Source organism: Physella acuta, unplaced genomic scaffold (genome assembly GCF_028476545.2).
Source record: "Physella acuta isolate Inbredline_101_S28 unplaced genomic scaffold, ASM2847654v3 ptg000951l, whole genome shotgun sequence".
Taxonomy (NCBI): Eukaryota; Metazoa; Mollusca; class Gastropoda; family Physidae; genus Physella; species Physella acuta.
In genome coordinates, this window is record NW_026732468.1 from 129,700 (window position 1) to 147,722 (window position 18,023).

The 18,023-nt window shown below is 38.9% G+C and overlaps 1 protein-coding gene across 3 annotated transcripts in view; it reads left to right on the forward strand.

The window, feature by feature from the left end:
* LOC131953767 (uncharacterized) overlaps positions 1-18,023 on the forward strand; it is a 93,101-nt gene that overhangs the window by 72,231 nt on the left and 2,847 nt on the right. The window lies entirely within an intron of this gene.

Sequence of the window (18,023 nt, forward strand, 5' to 3'; positions counted from 1 at the left end):
TGTCTTCATCATTGTGTCTTCATCATTGTGTCTTCATCATTGTGTCTTCATCATTGTGTCTTCATCATTGTGTCTTCATCATTGTGTCTTCATCATTGTGTCTTCATCATTGTGTCTTCATCATTGTGTCTTCATCATTGTGTCTTCATCATTGTGTCTTCATCATTGTGTCTTCATCATTGTGTCTTCATCATTGTGTCTTCATCATTGTGTCTTCATCATTGTGTCTTCATCATTGTGTCTTCATCATTGTGTCTTCATCGTTGTGTCTTCATCATTGTGTCTTCATCATTGTGTCTTCATCATTGTGTCTTCATCGTTGTGTCTTCATCGTTGTGTCTTCATCATTGTGTCTTCATCATTGTGTCTTCATCATTGTGTCTTCATCATTGTGTCTTTATCATTGTGTCTTCCCGTGTATCAGCGTGCCTTCTCTGGTTTACTCCCACTGTATTCTAGTGCTGACCATCTTTCCTTACCTCTAGGCTACTACTCCAGTCAACAATGGCCTGTGAAAGAAACGTTCAAATCAACTAAACAAAAAGTAATTAAACTTTCCGCTCACAACGTTAATTTCTCTAGCTGTGAGCTGTTAATCCTACACTAACAGTTATCTGGCAACTTCCTGTAATTCTGGAAACTTCCGGTTACTCCGGCGATTTCCGGTTAATCTCGGAGCTTCCGGTTGGGTACGTAGGTAATTATCCTTGTGACAAATAGCAAGTTATACTTGTGAAAGGTGAAACGTTATGCTGGATGATAAGTGGGCGTGGTTCTAGTAGGGAGGGTGGTGGTGAAGGGGGGGGGGGGTTGTTTCAACGTGAGTGCGTATATAAAGAAAAGCGGGGAATTTGAGAACGGAATTGTGCTGTCTGTTCGAGTGTTGTTGTAGTCTGTAGTGAGTGCGTGCGTGTAGGTGCTTGCGTGTAAGTGTGTGTGGTTGTCTGTAATTGTTTGCCGTGTAAATGGCGCCCGGGGGGAGCGGGAGACCTTAACGTCCAGTTAGTGACGGCGGGGCCAATAAAACAGGAACCTGAGCCCACGTATCTGTCGCTCGGTTAATTGCATTGTGGCGTTGAGTGGATTCATCAAGATTAACGGCCAGTCTTATTTGCATGATTATGTAAGCAGCTCGCTGGGAGCGGGTTAGAGTGTGCAGAAGACGTTCTGTGACGTCAACGATTCCCAGCAGTAGACCCAGGGGCAGGCGGTGGTCAAGTTGGGGGGGGGGGAGATAATGGAGTCTAAGATCATGGAACAAGTCAGCATGCAGGCACAAAGGTACCGCTAATATAGTCGTAACACGCACATTCGGAATGTGTTTGATGTGGTCATTAGCCCAGCCGGTACTGATTAGTTCATAATGTTCACCATTACCTCCATCATTACCTGTAATCATTAACACACCACCTACCTGGGTAAATGATCTCACCACCTCTTGGAACCATTACCTCATCACCAATTTACAATTATTACCTCACTTTGTACTGACAATTATTATTTGACCATCTACTTACAATCATACCTCACCATCTACTTACAATCACTACCTCACCATCTACTTACAATCATACCTCACCATCTACTTACAATCATACCTCACAATCTACTTACAATCATACCTCGCCATCTGCTTACAATCATACCTCACCATCTACTTACAATCATACCTCAGCATCTCCTTACAATCATACCTCACATCTCCTTACAATCATACCTCAGCATCTCCTTACAATCATACCTCAGCATCTCCTTACAATCATACCTCAGCATCTGCTTACAATCATACCTACCACATCCTACAACCCGTGTCTCTTCACACACTTGTAATCCCAACCAGATTTTGCCGACAATCACAACAAAACTTGTGATTTGACTTACACATTCGAAATGCCCCCCCCCCCCCCTCCTCCCCTTTCCAAATGCAGTTACATAGCTTTTTCTCCGCCGCACCCACCCCCCCCCCCCCCCCCCGCACATACACTGTTCAATTGTCTCCTGTCTACAATTTTGTTTATCTGCTTGTAAAACAACATATTTATTTTTATTTTTACAATAAATTTTGTTTCCAAAAAAAAAAAAACCCACAACAGAAAAATTAGCTTGCTATTATATTTCTTGATCGATTTGTTTTTCCATTAGCTGCAGCCTGAAAACATGGTCGTTAACGATTTGATGGAGCGTTGTGTATTTTTTTGGTCGTTGTTTTTTTTACAGATCTACAGAGATAAGCTAGATGATGTCATGTTACGTCCATTATAGCTTGACAACAAAAAGCCATCGTCCTTTACAATAGAAACAGTTGGGAGATTTGAGGAAAAAAATCACACAAAAATCGAGGTTTTAAACTATTCCCATCAAAATTTGAAAATATGTGGGACTCACGGCGAAAGCCGGGGGTGGGGGATGGGGGTTAGGGATTGGATGAAAAATAAACAAAACAACACAAATGTTACCTTTAACAAACACAACAACACAAATGTTACCTTTAACAAACACAACAACACAAATGTGACATTAACAAACACAACAACACAACTGTGACATTAACAAACACAAAAACACAACTGTGACATTAACAAACACAAAAACACATTTGTCCCTCCTGGACCAAAGAGCATGACACTGATAGAGTTTGGATGATCGAATTACAATAGCCGGTAATCATAACCAGTTAACCTCTTTGACTAGGAAAAGTGTGTGGACAACGGGTGGGTGGACAACGGGTGGGTGGACAACGGGTGGGTGGACAACGGGTGGGTGGACAACGGGTGGGTGGACAACGGGTGGGTGGACAACGGTTGGGTGGACAAGGATGTGGGGGGCTCTGAGTGTAGGCCCTACCGCATATTTTAACTGCCGCAATCTTTTCCTATTTGTTTTCCAGCGGCTTTTATTTTAGCTCAATGTTATAGTTCATAGTAATACAAAGTTTAGCTCAATGTTTGGCAGTAATACAAAGTTTACGGCATCGTCGCCTCCCCTGAATTATATTTTTCCCTCCCCGAACCGAGCCTAGCCTCAAGCCGTATAGCAACATGTTTTATTTCAAATGAAATTACAGACGCCCTTCTAGTGCTTAGACAAGAAGTCATTAACACCATTTTTGATTTTAAATACAGAACATTTTTTTTAATTTAAAATCTTTTTTTAATACGATTACTGAAAAAAAAATACTTTTCTTTTTTCTTTTTTTTTTGTTACAAAGAGAATTGTTGTTTTAAACTGTTAAATCGTGCTGGTTCGTTTTTTCAAAGAACTGTAAGCACCCTATTTTTTCAAGCGTACACGTATCCATCTGTCTACCTATTTTATTTCTAAATCTTTCTATTTTATTTCTCTCTCGCTGCCTCACATCACGTGGTTATCTTACTCTCCCACCACACTCGCTTGTTCTCTGTCTCCACGCCTCTATCGTCTTCAACCTCTAGTCTATATATATAATTCTCTTCTGGGAGCCGTTAGAAAACAAGCTGCAAGCGCCTCCTTGCAGTCCCCTCTCTTTCTCTCTATCACTATCACTACCACCCCCACCCCACCCCAACATTGTCTGGTGAGCGGTGTTCACTCTAAATGTTTACAAAGCTAAATGTTTACAAATCGTAGAGCCGTAGAGCCGGGTTTCTATTTGGGGCAGGGGGGTGTAGGGTCGGGGTTAGGGGAAAGGGGGGGGGGGGGGTTAGTGTTTTAAAGCAAATATTTTCAGTGGTAGCATTGGTACTGTCGAATTCACAAATTATGAATTACTGAAAAGTAGAAAATAAAACAACTAAATAGCGGCGTATGATACGCTGCGGGTCGGCTCGTTCTCCATATTTTCTCTTCCCTGTTTTCTATTCATCTCCTCTTTCTTTAACTTATAACCTCGCATCTCACCTTACTCTCCCCAATTTTCCCAAAATCCCACTTCTCCACATAACGGTCCAACCCCATATCTCTCCTCAGCCCACACATATCTCCCCAGCTCATACCCCCAGCCCATACATCTCCCCCAGCCCATACATCTTCCCCAGCCCATACATCTCCCCCAACACCCACATCTCCCCCCCCCCCCCTTTCCCTAGACCCTCAGTAATTGAAATGGCCATTAGTCTGGCAACATAAGAGCGCTAATCCAACAGGGGAACTAATTCGGGAAACAAATGCTCTTTTAGTCCACATTTTTTAAACTAAGGGCGAAAACTGCTACTTCAGCTGTCCACAAGGGAGGTAGAAGATGTCAAGCATTTGTAGAGGCGGTCACCGTTTGGAAGGAAAGAAACCATAGAAAGAGAAGGGGCGGGAGGGGGGGGGGTTGCAATCAGGGTTAATTCTATAACGAAAATTGTGTCTTCATTTCAAGGTCTTCTATTGAAGGTTGTGGTGAAGGGCAGTTAATCTTATTACAATGTTGTACATGTATATTCTCGCTTCAGCAAGACACTAATAAAGAACAAATCAGGGCGGTGCGTGTTTTGGTCCGCTTATTAGGGTCAACCGTCTCTGGCAATATAACCTAGACTAAGGCAGACCCTAGTTCAAGGTCATTTTTCTAGGAATAGCACATTCCAAAGTTAATGTAAAGGACGACCTTAAGGAAGAGTCGGCTCCGGGTGGTCACCAGGGGCTGGAATTATTTCCCGTAGACGTGTTGGATCATCAGGCCCGCGTTTTGTCTGATTAAAGTTGTGTGTGGGAATCGTGTGGATACTTTTTGGTGTACAGTAATATATAGATGAGATTAGGCAACGTTATAATATTTGTAAGCTATATTATCATAACTCCGCATTTTGGGCAATACTCTTTAAGTAAAGCGTTGTCACAGGATGTGTCCTGAGCAAACAAATTCGAATATATACACACATTTATATATATATATATACACTAGCCGTCCCGGCCAGGCCCTGCTCTGGCTTCTGTGAAAAACCTTTCTGTTAAAGACCATTACCTGTGTGTTTAGTAATCATCATAAACCCGGCATTGCCCACCCAAACCACAACCAACCAAAACCAAAATAACAAAACGCAAACATAACGCTAACACAATTACAAATACAAACGAAAACAAAAACCTAACAACAAACACAACCACAAACACCAATACAAACACAAAGAAAAAACAAACAAAAAAACAAACGAAAACAAAAACCTAACAACAAACCCAACCACAACCACAAACACCAATACGAACACAAAGAAAAAACAAACAAAAAAACAAACGAAAACAAAAACCTAACAACAAACCCAACCACAACCACAAACACCAATACGAACACAAAGAAAAAAACAAACGAAAAAGCAAACGAAAACAAACCAAATCCAAACGCAAAACCGACCACAAACACAAATACAAACACAAACCCAAAGAAAAAAAACACAAACGAAAACGAAAAAAGAAAGAACAAAAACGAACCAAATCAAAACGCAACCACTAACGCAAACCCAACCTAAACACAAAGAAAACACTAACGCGAACATAAACGCAAAGTGCTCACAGTCTAGCCCGGGCAGAATCGCCTGTTTCAGCTTAATAAACGACTATAGTACCCCAACTTATTCATAGTCTTTTGCACTCACTTAAACGAACGTAGTTGCCAAACCAAACCAAATGAACAATTATAATACTCCAAGCTTATCAGTAAAATACCTACAACATTTGCACTTGATCAATCCCCGCTAATTATGTAGATCTAATTATTTTTTTCCCAACACCAAAACAAATTAATAAAAAGTAAATTCTTTTCCACTAACGCAATGTTTTATAAAGGGAAGTAGTTGTGTTTTCCTAATTTATCAAAGGGAAGTAAGTGCTAAAGGACTAAATATAAATAATTTTCAGAAATAATTAGAATGTTTGCTATTTTTTTAAAAACTGTGTTTAATGAACATGCCGACAATTATTACTATCAGTTTGAAAAATGAAAAATATTTCCCAACACTTATAATAGTAATTTTTCAACTCATAAATTTAGACTATGAGCACGATAATTGATCTAACACTTAAATCCATCCAAGTATGTCAACGACAAACTTATTACATACAGAATTGAGCTTTATATATTAGATATATATATATATATACATATATGTCTAAATAAAAAGACCAAATAGACAGCCTATAGTTAGACGAGGTGTTACAATTAATGGGTCGTGTTAGTTGAGTACCTATAGATGACAGATGTAACAGACAGACGGACAGAGTTCTAATGGTGTACCTTCTGACTTTAATTATAACCTAACACCACATTACCAGCGCCAGTTTTAGAACGTAAAGCTTTCAGAGGCTGGAGTTTACTCAGTTCGCTATTGACAAGTTCTGGTTTGACAAGTTCATTTTGTCGAGTTTACTTCCAACACGTTTCTATAGCGTAGGCAGTATCTGTTGATGTTTTGTTTTAGAGGATTTGACAAGTTCAATCTTCTGCCTAGTCCCGGTCGTACGTCTTCAGATGTAAATTTTAAAAACCTGTCTGACTTTTTTAGGTCAGACAGCCTCGATTTGACACCTTGAAGTTTAGCTTAGAGAGAATGTAGATAGTGGTCTAACAAGGAAGCCTCAATTATTAGATGCATTTTTAACGTTCTGCAAATTTAGCTCTCTTGACAACTGTTGGGGTAAAATGTTCTTTGTTTGATACTACATATTTGGCGGGGTGATGGGGTGTCGTCGTGAGGGGGTGTCGTCGTGAGGGGGTGTCGTCGTGAGGGGGTGTCGTCGTGAGGGGGTGTCGTCGTGAGGGGGTGTCGTCGTGGGGGGGTGTCGTCGTGAGGGGGTGTCGTCGTGAGGGGGTGTCGTCGTGAGGGGGTGTCGTCGTGGGGGGGTGTCGTCGTGAGGGGGTGTCGTCGTGAGGGGGTGTCGTCGTGGGGGGGTGTCGTCGTGAGGGGGTGTCGTCGTGGGGGGGGTGTCGTCGTGAGGGGGTGTCGTCGTGAGGGGGTGTCGTCGTGAGGGGGTGTCGTCGTGGGGGGGTGTCGTCGTGAGGGGGTGTCGTCGTGAGGGGGTGTCGTCGTGAGGGGGTGTCGTCGTGGGGGGGTGTCGTCGTGAGGGGGTGTCGTCGTGAGGGGGTGTCGGGGTTGTGTAAGAGTGATTTCTCCTGTATGGACTAAGAGGGAGGGGAGTAAAGCCATTTGTCTGATGTAGTACGTCATCTACAGATCGACTAAGAGGGAGGGGAGTAAAGCCATTTGTCTGATGTAGTACGTCATCTATAGCTAGCTGGAAATGTCTCAGTGACCTCAAGGTTCAAGCTAAGTTTAAGGTCACAGGGGTGAAAGGGTCGGATTCATCTGGTGAGAGCTTTCGGTCAACATTAGAAGCAGGTCTACGGACGAATCGGGGTCAGGTCAGATAAATATAGCACAGTAATTACAAAACGCAAAGTTTAAAAAAAAAACGATACAAAATAAACGTTTCAAGCTTTATAATTTAAGTTCTTCTAGTGTGGGCTATTTTTGAAACATTTTCCAGCAAATCAGTTTTTTTGTCGTTTGAGAATAATTAAAAAGTGATTGAAAACACACACACATTTCTTAGACAAACACAAACACATACACAGACAACGAAATTGAATCGAAGAACTGGATTTAGATCTCTGTGGACCTGGAAGCCACATATAGACCCGGGGGTCGGGACTAGCCGCTGGACGGGCAGAACACTTGGCATTCAATTAGAATTTCAAGATGTCTAAATATGGGAGGTTATGTGGTCGAGGGATGATTGTTGGGGGGTTGCACTGCTAGGGTTCTGGGTCAAATCAGTTCTAGTTGTAGGCAGCGTTTGCCAAGTTTTTTTTTTTTTTTTAGTTTATTCAAAGGAACTTTTGATTACGTAATTTCTGTCCAGGTGAATTTGATGTTTTTAGTCTATGTAGTGTAACTTTGAGATTTTTATTTAGTGTATGCTTAGGAGGACCACGCCACATCAACTGCACCTAAAGTTTTTCTATTTCACTGTTAGTCTGTGAACCTTTTTTTACCACCGGTCTAATGTATTAGATACAAGGGTTCAGAAAATTATTTCCAATACGTTCTTAAACAAGCCGAAATTTATTTTGTTTAATGAACCCCTCCCCAACCAACCACTGGCTAAAATCGAGATCTTCCTGTGAGTTATTTAAAAAGCCGTACCTGAACACACGCCACATCCTGTCATGCGAGTGAGTTGCCTTTAGACATCAATTTCCATTTAAAACGAAAATAAACTTTTCTAAATGGAAAAATAATTGTCTTTTTTAAGGAGCTTTAAATTAATTTTACATTTAAATGAAAGATGTGTTTTTAAAAATAACATCGACAATTTCAGACCATTGAAAACAGATTTTTGAAGATGGTGGTTGAATGTATAGAATCAGAAAGGTGTTTGTTTTCGAGCACTTTACAAATATTTTTACTTGATTTTCTCTTTAGAAAAAGCAACCTGATCCAAAGTACCGGATTAAAGGGGAGGCTGATAGGGCAGCGTGTTAGGGCCCCGATTTTAAGGACCTCCAAACTTTAGGTGCTATCCATTGTCTAACAACCACGGAAAATTTCAATTTTAGACCACACTTTTTTCTTATCCACTCGCGTCCCCTCTGGTCGATACACTCACCCCTCTCCCTTGTGCAGACGTCTATAAAAAGAAATATTTTCTTTATTAAAAACTTTGTAATGTATATGCACCTGTTATGGCTGGTAATTGATACAGTTGTCTATTAAATATTTAATTAAACTAAATTATAATCAACGGTAAACATCAACAACCGCCTATACTCTAGCGTTTTCTGGATAGTAGAGTTTATATTTCCTTATTCACTGCTCTAGTCATCTAGTCGGTGCGCGGACCTTTGACCACAGGTGCTTTGACCATAGGGGGTTTGACCATAGGGGGTTTGACCACAGCGGAGCTTTGACCATAGGGGCTTTGACCATAGGGGCTTTGACCATAGGGGGTTTGACCACAGCGGGCCTTTGACCATAGCGGTGCTTTGACCATAGGTGGTTTGATCATAGGGGGTTTGACCATAGGGGGTTTGACCACATGTGTTTCTCAGCAGAGGGTCTTTGATCACAGGTGGTCTATCAACGGGTGTTTGATCACAAGCGCTGTGTCCGGCTTTGATCATAGGTGTGATACAATTAATACGATTTTATACATGTTTCCTAAGAGTACGTTAATAGAAATTAACATGTATTTAAGTAAGCCAAGAACTATATTTTAGTCTCCACATAAAGGCTGGCGCTAGACCTCATAGATTTATTTTAAATATAAATGAAACACAAATAATGCAACATATAACAAGTTTCACAAAAAAATAATGTAGAATTACTTGAAAATACATATCATATATAAAGGATAAAAAATGATACAAAACTTGCCAACAATATAGTCAAAGATGTAATACATAAAATGGTTAACTAAATGACAGATGTGCTATAGCACGCAAATATGTCAGTACATCTGTTTGACCATATTATTATATCATGTCGAAATTTAAAATATAATTTAGCAACTTTTAAAATAAATCCTTACCATATATGGACAGCATTGGACAAACCACCAGAGATCAAAGACCCTAAGTGGACAAAACACCTGAGATCAAAGACCATATGTGGACAAAACACCTATGATCAAAGCCGGACACAGCGCTTGTGATCAAACACCAGTTGATAGACCAGTGATCAAAGACCCTCTGTTGAGAAAACACCCGTGGTCAAACCCCCTATGGTCAAACCCCCTATGATCAAACCCCCTATGGTCAAACCCCCTATGGTCAAAGCACCTGTGGTCAAAGGTCCTAGGACCATCTAGTCATCATGCCCTGGAGTTGAAGTCACAAGAGCTCCAGAATAAAATTAAGGCAGGAACCCACCTAAACTTGATCCTCCGGGGTAGGGGTGAAGCTGTTAACCTTCAGCAGTTTCATGCCAACAACAGCCATACCAACAACAGCCATACCAACAACAGCCATACCAACAACAGCCATGCCAACAACAGCCATGCCAACAACAGCCATGCCAACAACAGCCATGCCAACAACAGCCATACCAACAACAGCCATACCAACAACAGCCATGCCAACAACAGCCATGCCAACAACAGCCATGCCAACAACAGCCATGCCAACAACAGCCATGCCAACAACAGCCATGCCAACAACAGCCATGCCAACAACAGCCATGCCAACAACAGCCATGCCAACAACAGCCATGCCAACAACAGCCATGCCAACAACAGCCATGCCAACAACAGCCATGCCAACAACAGCCATGCCAACAACAGCCATGCCAACAACCATGCCAACAGCCATGCCAACAACAGTAGTATATTAGGTCCCTTTTGGGTCGCAGGCGCAGGCGCAGGGTGAGGGGAGCAGGAGCAGGAGCAGGAGCAGGAGCAATGGTTATATAGGAAAATACTCCCTGCCTGGGTGAGCCGCAGGAACAATGACATATAGCAAAATACTCACCCACCAGGCGCAGCCTGCCGCAGCCGCAGGAACAACGAGATATAGTAAAATACTCCCTGGGGGAGCAGGAGGTACACCAACATATAGTAAAATACTCACCCAACTGGGTGAAGGTGGGTGAGCCTGGGTGACCCGCAGGAACAATGAGATATAGTAAAATACTTACCCACCTGGGTGAGCAGGTGGGTGAGGGTGGGTGAGCCGCAGGTACAATGAGATATAGTAAAATACTCACCCACCCTAGGGTGGGTGAGCAGGAGCGGGAGTAGGTCAGTAGGTCACCACCGGTGACCTTGTGACGTAATTAGTAACATTATGACGTAATCATTGACCTAGTTACGTAATTTTAATGCGTTTTTTAATGAGTTTTTTAAATTTTAATTAATTTTTGACCTAGTTACGTAATTTTAATGCGTTTTTAAGGAGTTTTTAAATTTTTAATTAATTTTTATTATCGAGTTACGTAATTTAATTACTTTGATGTTTGAATTTTTATTGACTAGTTACGTAATTTGATTATTTGTTTGATTTTAAATTGTTTACTTTGTTTGTTTACTTATTGTTTATTTGTTTATATTGTGTAATTTTTATTCAATAGTTACGTAATGTGATTTTAATTATTTTTATTTTGTTTATTTTTAATTTTATTTTATTTTATAATTAGTTAAATTATTATTAACTAGTTACGTAATTTGATTTTAATTACTTTGTTTATTTATTTATTTAATATATTTCTTTTCTTTGATGTTTAATTTGTTGGTTTGTTTGAATGTATGTATGTTTAAATAAAAGACTAACACTAGCCGTGTACTTTGTGAATAACATCCATTAAAGATAACGATCAGGCGACAGCTGTTACGTATCGATCCGCGATCCTTTGTTGACACACGCTGAGCGGTTTTTAATGGGCTTTATATTGATCGCAGCCGCTGGCCCATCACAGCATGATGTCCCACCTAATTAAATTTTGTTATGCTTCACCGAGTTTCCCCGATCGATTTGACGGGTCATGATAATTAACGCAAAACCAGCGTTAAGTGTGGCGACAGATGTTACCAAGCGGGTGGTGGTGGTGGTGGTGGTGGTGGTGGTGGTAAATTTGCTTAAGATTATAAACTTCAAGTTTTAAAAATCAACAACGTTACTTTTTTAATTATTTTTATTTTGTTTATTTTTAATGTTAATATTGATTCCACACACGGCCATCAAATGATGGTCCGCCTAATCAATTTTGGTCATGCATCGTGGGTTTATGTCGACTACAAACATCCATTAGAGACACCTGTTACTCGCTAATGGCACCCGACACGTATCGATCCACATGCGATCCTTTGTTCTTGTCAACCACCGTACAAGGGCCAAGTTAATATTGATCGAACCCACTGACCATCAGTATGATGGTCCACCTATGTGTAATTTTTATTAACGAGTTACGTAATTTGATTTTAATTTTTTTTTTTAAATTTTTAAATTTTTAATTTTATTTTATAATTAGTTTAATTATTATTAACGAGTTACGTAATTCGATTTTAATTTTTTAAATTTTTAAATTTTTTAAATTATTATTTTTAAATTTTATTTTTAATTGTTGTTTACTTGTTGTTTAATTTAATTACTTTGTATAATTTATTTGTTTGAAATTCATTTTAATTAGTTTGCTTTTAATTTCTTTGTTGTACGCCGTTTAAAATAAAAGACTAACACTAGCGTGTACTAGAAAGTGTCATTGTGTATAACATCCATTTAACCACAGCTGTTACTTATTAGTGACAGCTTGTACTTATCGATCCGCCCGTGATCCTCCCCGGCGCTCCCCGTGGTTGCTTAATAGCGGGCTCACTGAAGCGATCACAACAGGTAATTAATCGAAGCCATTAAGTCCCTCTCCGCGTTAAGTGTGGCGACAGCTGGTGCTGTAATTAGTCACGGCTCTCGGCTTTTTTCATTAGACTACAGCTGTACATGAACTATGTTCACATATCGTACGCCCGGACATTCTTTGATCAAATTAAAAAATTTTGTTTCCACATGTCCTGCGAACCATCCCTTGCTATGTATGAAAGCTTAATGGTTGTAACTATTCGCTTATAGCGAGGGTCAGCGAAAACAAAAATATATTTAAGGGTCGGAATTTTCTTTCAACCACCGTTAAGTCAGGTTTTGAGACGAAACGAAGTCTCGGTAGGTTCGTGTTTTTTAATGGGCGACAGGGCGACTTGGTGCGTTGGTACGTAGGTATACGTGGGTAGACATGTTTTTTACAAGTCTGGAAAAGTAATTAAGTTTTTTTATGACCGTTCCGATTTTCTTTTGATCTGACTACCATTTGACCACACTGAGCCAGATAAATTTAACAATTGTCGCAGCGGGGTTTATTTTAAGTGCACCCCGTGCACGCTTGTTTACATTTTAAAAGACGTGTCGCGTGTCTTCCCCTTACGGCTTCCCTAATAGAGAAACGAGAGGAAAGACAACTGTTCTAAAATTAGAACAGCCTTGTCTACAGACACGAGTATCGTCCCTTGTGAAAAAATTCGCGTCAGAATCCTTAACTAAACAGTCAATTTCTTTAAAAAGTTAAAAAATAATTTAGGAAGACAAGGGTTAACAAAATATATATTTTAATCTTGCAGCAGATTACCTTCCCATGTTCGCTTTAGTATTACAGTTTTCATCAAGCTTCTTTTTGACTTGAACTTCTTTAATTTTTAAGAAAGTTTACTTATACATAATTCATTACGTCTAATGACAATTTTTTATTTTTTTCCACTCAATGTATTTTCTTTTTCTATATCTTACATTGTCATCTTAATTTTTTGATCACCTTAGGTGGTGGTAAGGTGGTAAGGTGGTGGTAAGGTGGTGGTAAGGTGGTGGTAAATTTGCTTAAGATTATAAACTTCAAGTTTTAAAAATCAATACATTACGTCTAAGGACAATTTTTTATTTTTACCACTCAATGTATTTTCTTTTTCTATATCTTACATTGTCATCTTAATTTTTGATCACCTTAGTAAAAATTTGCTTAAGATTATAAACTTCAAGTTTTAAAAAACAACAACGTTATAGTACGTCGTGTCAAATGACACACCGTTTAAAATGTCTACATTTAAAGTTCACCAAAATAATGACGTAAAAACTAAATATGATATGACGTTAGCATACATATCATTCAATCTAATCACTCTAAAGTACAAATCAATAATTTTTTATTGATTAAGGGGCTGGGTGAGTTATTTTTATCACTATTCGCCCTTCCCCTTCCCTTTGTCCGCAACCCTGTTCCCCTTCTCCCATCCAACCTTGCGTCATCACACTAACCTCAATACCAACCGTTAGATAAACAGACCGTACTACTACTACTACCCGCACTATACCTATACCATTTAAGAGACAAAGGCTGTATGACAATCCTACAGACAAATATTTATTCAACTAATATCACAACCCCCTAGAAACCACTCCAACAGACTGGGATACATAACTTGTAGACACCACTCCTCGTTGAATATCTCTTGCACCCTACCTACATCGACAATTTGTCCGCCACCCTCGCCCCCGTCCCTAGTATGAACTCGGTTACCAACAATTTCAAAACATGCATGTTCCGAGTTCAAAACCAACCTTCACCGACACTACTATGAACTCGGCCCCTAACACTTCCAAAACATGCCTGTACTAACTTTGAAACCACCATCGGTGAAAACTTCACCGACCTTAGTATGGACTCTACACCTACCGATTCCAAAACATGCATGTTCCGAGTTCAAAACCAACCTTCACCGACACTAGTATGAACTCGGCTACCAACAATTCCAAAAACATGCATGTTCCGAGTTCAAAACCAACCTTCACCGACACTAGTATGAACTCGGCTACCAACAATTCCCAAACATGCATGTAACAACTTTCCAACCTGCCTCAGTGCTAACAAAATTCCCCGACCCTAGTATGAACTCGACTGCCATCAATTCCTAAACATCCATGTACCAACTTTGTAACCTACCTCGGTGAAAACTTCACCGACCTTAGTTTAACTCTACCTTACAATTCCAATGATGCATATACGAACTTTGTAACCTGCCTCGGTGAAAACACCCCCGTCCCTAGTCTGAACTCGGTTACCAACAATTTCAAAACATGCATGCTCCGAGTTCAAAACCAACCTTCACCGACACTAGTATGAACTCGGCTACCAACAATTCCTAAACATGCATGTACCAACTTTGCAACCTGCCTCGGTGTTAACAAAAACTCCCCTGACCCTAGTATGAACTCGGTTACCAACAATTTCAAAACATACATGTTCCGAGATCAAAACCAACCTTCACCGACACTAGTATGAACTCGGCTACCATCAATTCCTAAACATGCATGTGCCAACTTTGCAACCTGGCTCAGTGTTAGCAAAACTCCCCGACCCTAGTATGGACTCTACACCTACCGATTCCAAAACATGTATGTTCCGAGTTCAAAACCAACCTCGGTGAAAACTTCACCGACCTTAGTTTAACTCTCCCTAACAATTCCAAAACATGCATGGTCTAGATTCGAACCCTGCCTCGGTGAAAACGTCACCGACTCGTGTATAAAATCTGTCCCAACCAACTCCAAACCTTCCCTGGGCACCCGAATAAAAATAACTCACCCAGCCCCTTAATCAATAAAAATTATTGATTTGTACTTTAGAGTGATTAGATTGAATGATATGTATGCTAACGTCATATCATATTTAGTTTTTACGTCATTATTTTGGTGAACTTTAAATGTAGACATTTTAAACGGTGTGTCATTTGACACGACGTACTATAACGTTGTTGTTTTTTAAAACTTGAAGTTTATAATCTTAAGCAAATTTTTACTAAGGTGATCAAAAATTAAGATGACAATGTAAGATATAGAAAAAGAAAATACATTGAGTGGTAAAAATAAAAAATTGTCCTTAGACGTAATGTATTGATTTTTAAAACTTGAAGTTTATAATCTTAAGCAAATTTACCACCACCTTACCACCACCTTACCACCACCTTACCACCTTACCACCACCTAAGGTGATCAAAAAATTAAGATGACAATGTAAGATATAGAAAAAGAAAATACATTGAGTGGAAAAAAATAAAAAATTGTCATTAGACGTAATGAATTATGTATAAGTAAACTTTCTTAAAAATTAAAGAAGTTCAAGTCAAAAAGAAGCTTGATGAAAACTGTAATACTAAAGCGAACATGGGAAGGTAATCTGCTGCAAGATTAAAATATATATTTTGTTAACCCTTGTCTTCCTAAATTATTTTTTAACTTTTTAAAGAAATTGACTGTTTAGTTAAGGATTCTGACGCGAATTTTTTCACAAGGGACGATACTCGTGTCTGTAGACAAGGCTGTTCTAATTTTAGAACAGTTGTCTTTCCTCTCGTTTCTCTATTAGGGAAGCCGTAAGGGGAAGACACGCGACACGTCTTTTAAAATGTAAACAAGCGTGCACGGGGTGCACTTAAAATAAACCCCGCTGCGACAATTGTTAAATTTATCTGGCTCAGTGTGGTCAAATGGTAGTCAGATCAAAAGAAAATCGGAACGGTCATAAAAAAACTTAATTACTTTTCCAGACTTGTAAAAAACATGTCTACCCACGTATACCTACGTACCAACGCACCAAGTCGCCCTGTCGCCCATTAAAAAACACGAACCTACCGAGACTTCGTTTCGTCTCAAAACCTGACTTAACGGTGGTTGAAAGAAAATTCCGACCCTTAAATATATTTTTGTTTTCGCTGACCCTCGCTATAAGCGAATAGTTACAACCATTAAGCTTTCATACATAGCAAGGGATGGTTCGCAGGACATGTGGAAACAAAATTTTTTAATTTGATCAAAGAATGTCCGGGCGTACGATATGTGAACATAGTTCATGTACAGCTGTAGTCTAATGAAAAAAGCCGAGAGCCGTGACTAATTACAGCACCAGCTGTCGCCACACTTAACGCGGAGAGGGACTTAATGGCTTCGATTAATTACCTGTTGTGATCGCTTCAGTGAGCCCGCTATTAAGCAACCACGGGGAGCGCCGGGGAGGATCACGGGCGGATCGATAAGTACAAGCTGTCACTAATAAGTAACAGCTGTGGTTAAATGGATGTTATACACAATGACACTTTCTAGTACACGCTAGTGTTAGTCTTTTATTTTAAACGGCGTACAACAAAGAAATTAAAAGCAAACTAATTAAAATGAATTTCAAACAAATAAATTATACAAAGTAATTAAATTAAACAACAAGTAAACAACAATTAAAAATAAAATTTAAAAATAATAATTTAAAAAATTTAAAAATTTAAAAAATTAAAATCGAATTACGTAACTCGTTAATAATAATTAAACTAATTATAAAATAAAATTAAAAATTTAAAAATTTAAAAAAAAAAAATTAAAATCAAATTACGTAACTCGTTAATAAAAATTACACATAGGTGGACCATCATACTGATGGTCAGTGGGTTCGATCAATATTAACTTGGCCCTTGTACGGTGGTTGACAAGAACAAAGGATCGCATGTGGATCGATACGTGTCGGGTGCCATTAGCGAGTAACAGGTGTCTCTAATGGATGTTTGTAGTCGACATAAACCCACGATGCATGACCAAAATTAATTAGGCGGACCATCATTTGATGGCCGTGTGTGGAATCAATATTAACATTAAAAATAAACAAAATAAAAATAATTAAAAAAGTAACGTTGTTGATTTTTAAAACTTGAAGTTTATAATCTTAAGCAAATTTACCACCACCACCACCACCACCACCACCACCACCCGCTTGGTAACATCTGTCGCCACACTTAACGCTGGTTTTGCGTTAATTATCATGACCCGTCAAATCGATCGGGGAAACTCGGTGAAGCATAACAAAATTTAATTAGGTGGGACATCATGCTGTGATGGGCCAGCGGCTGCGATCAATATAAAGCCCATTAAAAACCGCTCAGCGTGTGTCAACAAAGGATCGCGGATCGATACGTAACAGCTGTCGCCTGATCGTTATCTTTAATGGATGTTATTCACAAAGTACACGGCTAGTGTTAGTCTTTTATTTAAACATACATACATTCAAACAAACCAACAAATTAAACATCAAAGAAAAGAAATATATTAAATAAATAAATAAACAAAGTAATTAAAATCAAATTACGTAACTAGTTAATAATAATTTAACTAATTATAAAATAAAATAAAATTAAAAATAAACAAAATAAAAATAATTAAAATCACATTACGTAACTATTGAATAAAAATTACACAATATAAACAAATAAACAATAAGTAAACAAACAAAGTAAACAATTTAAAATCAAACAAATAATCAAATTACGTAACTAGTCAATAAAAATTCAAACATCAAAGTAATTAAATTACGTAACTCGATAATAAAAATTAATTAAAAATTTAAAAACTCCTTAAAAACGCATTAAAATTACGTAACTAGGTCAAAAATTAATTAAAATTTAAAAAACTCATTAAAAAACGCATTAAAATTACGTAACTAGGTCAATGATTACGTCATAATGTTACTAATTACGTCACAAGGTCACCGGTGGTGACC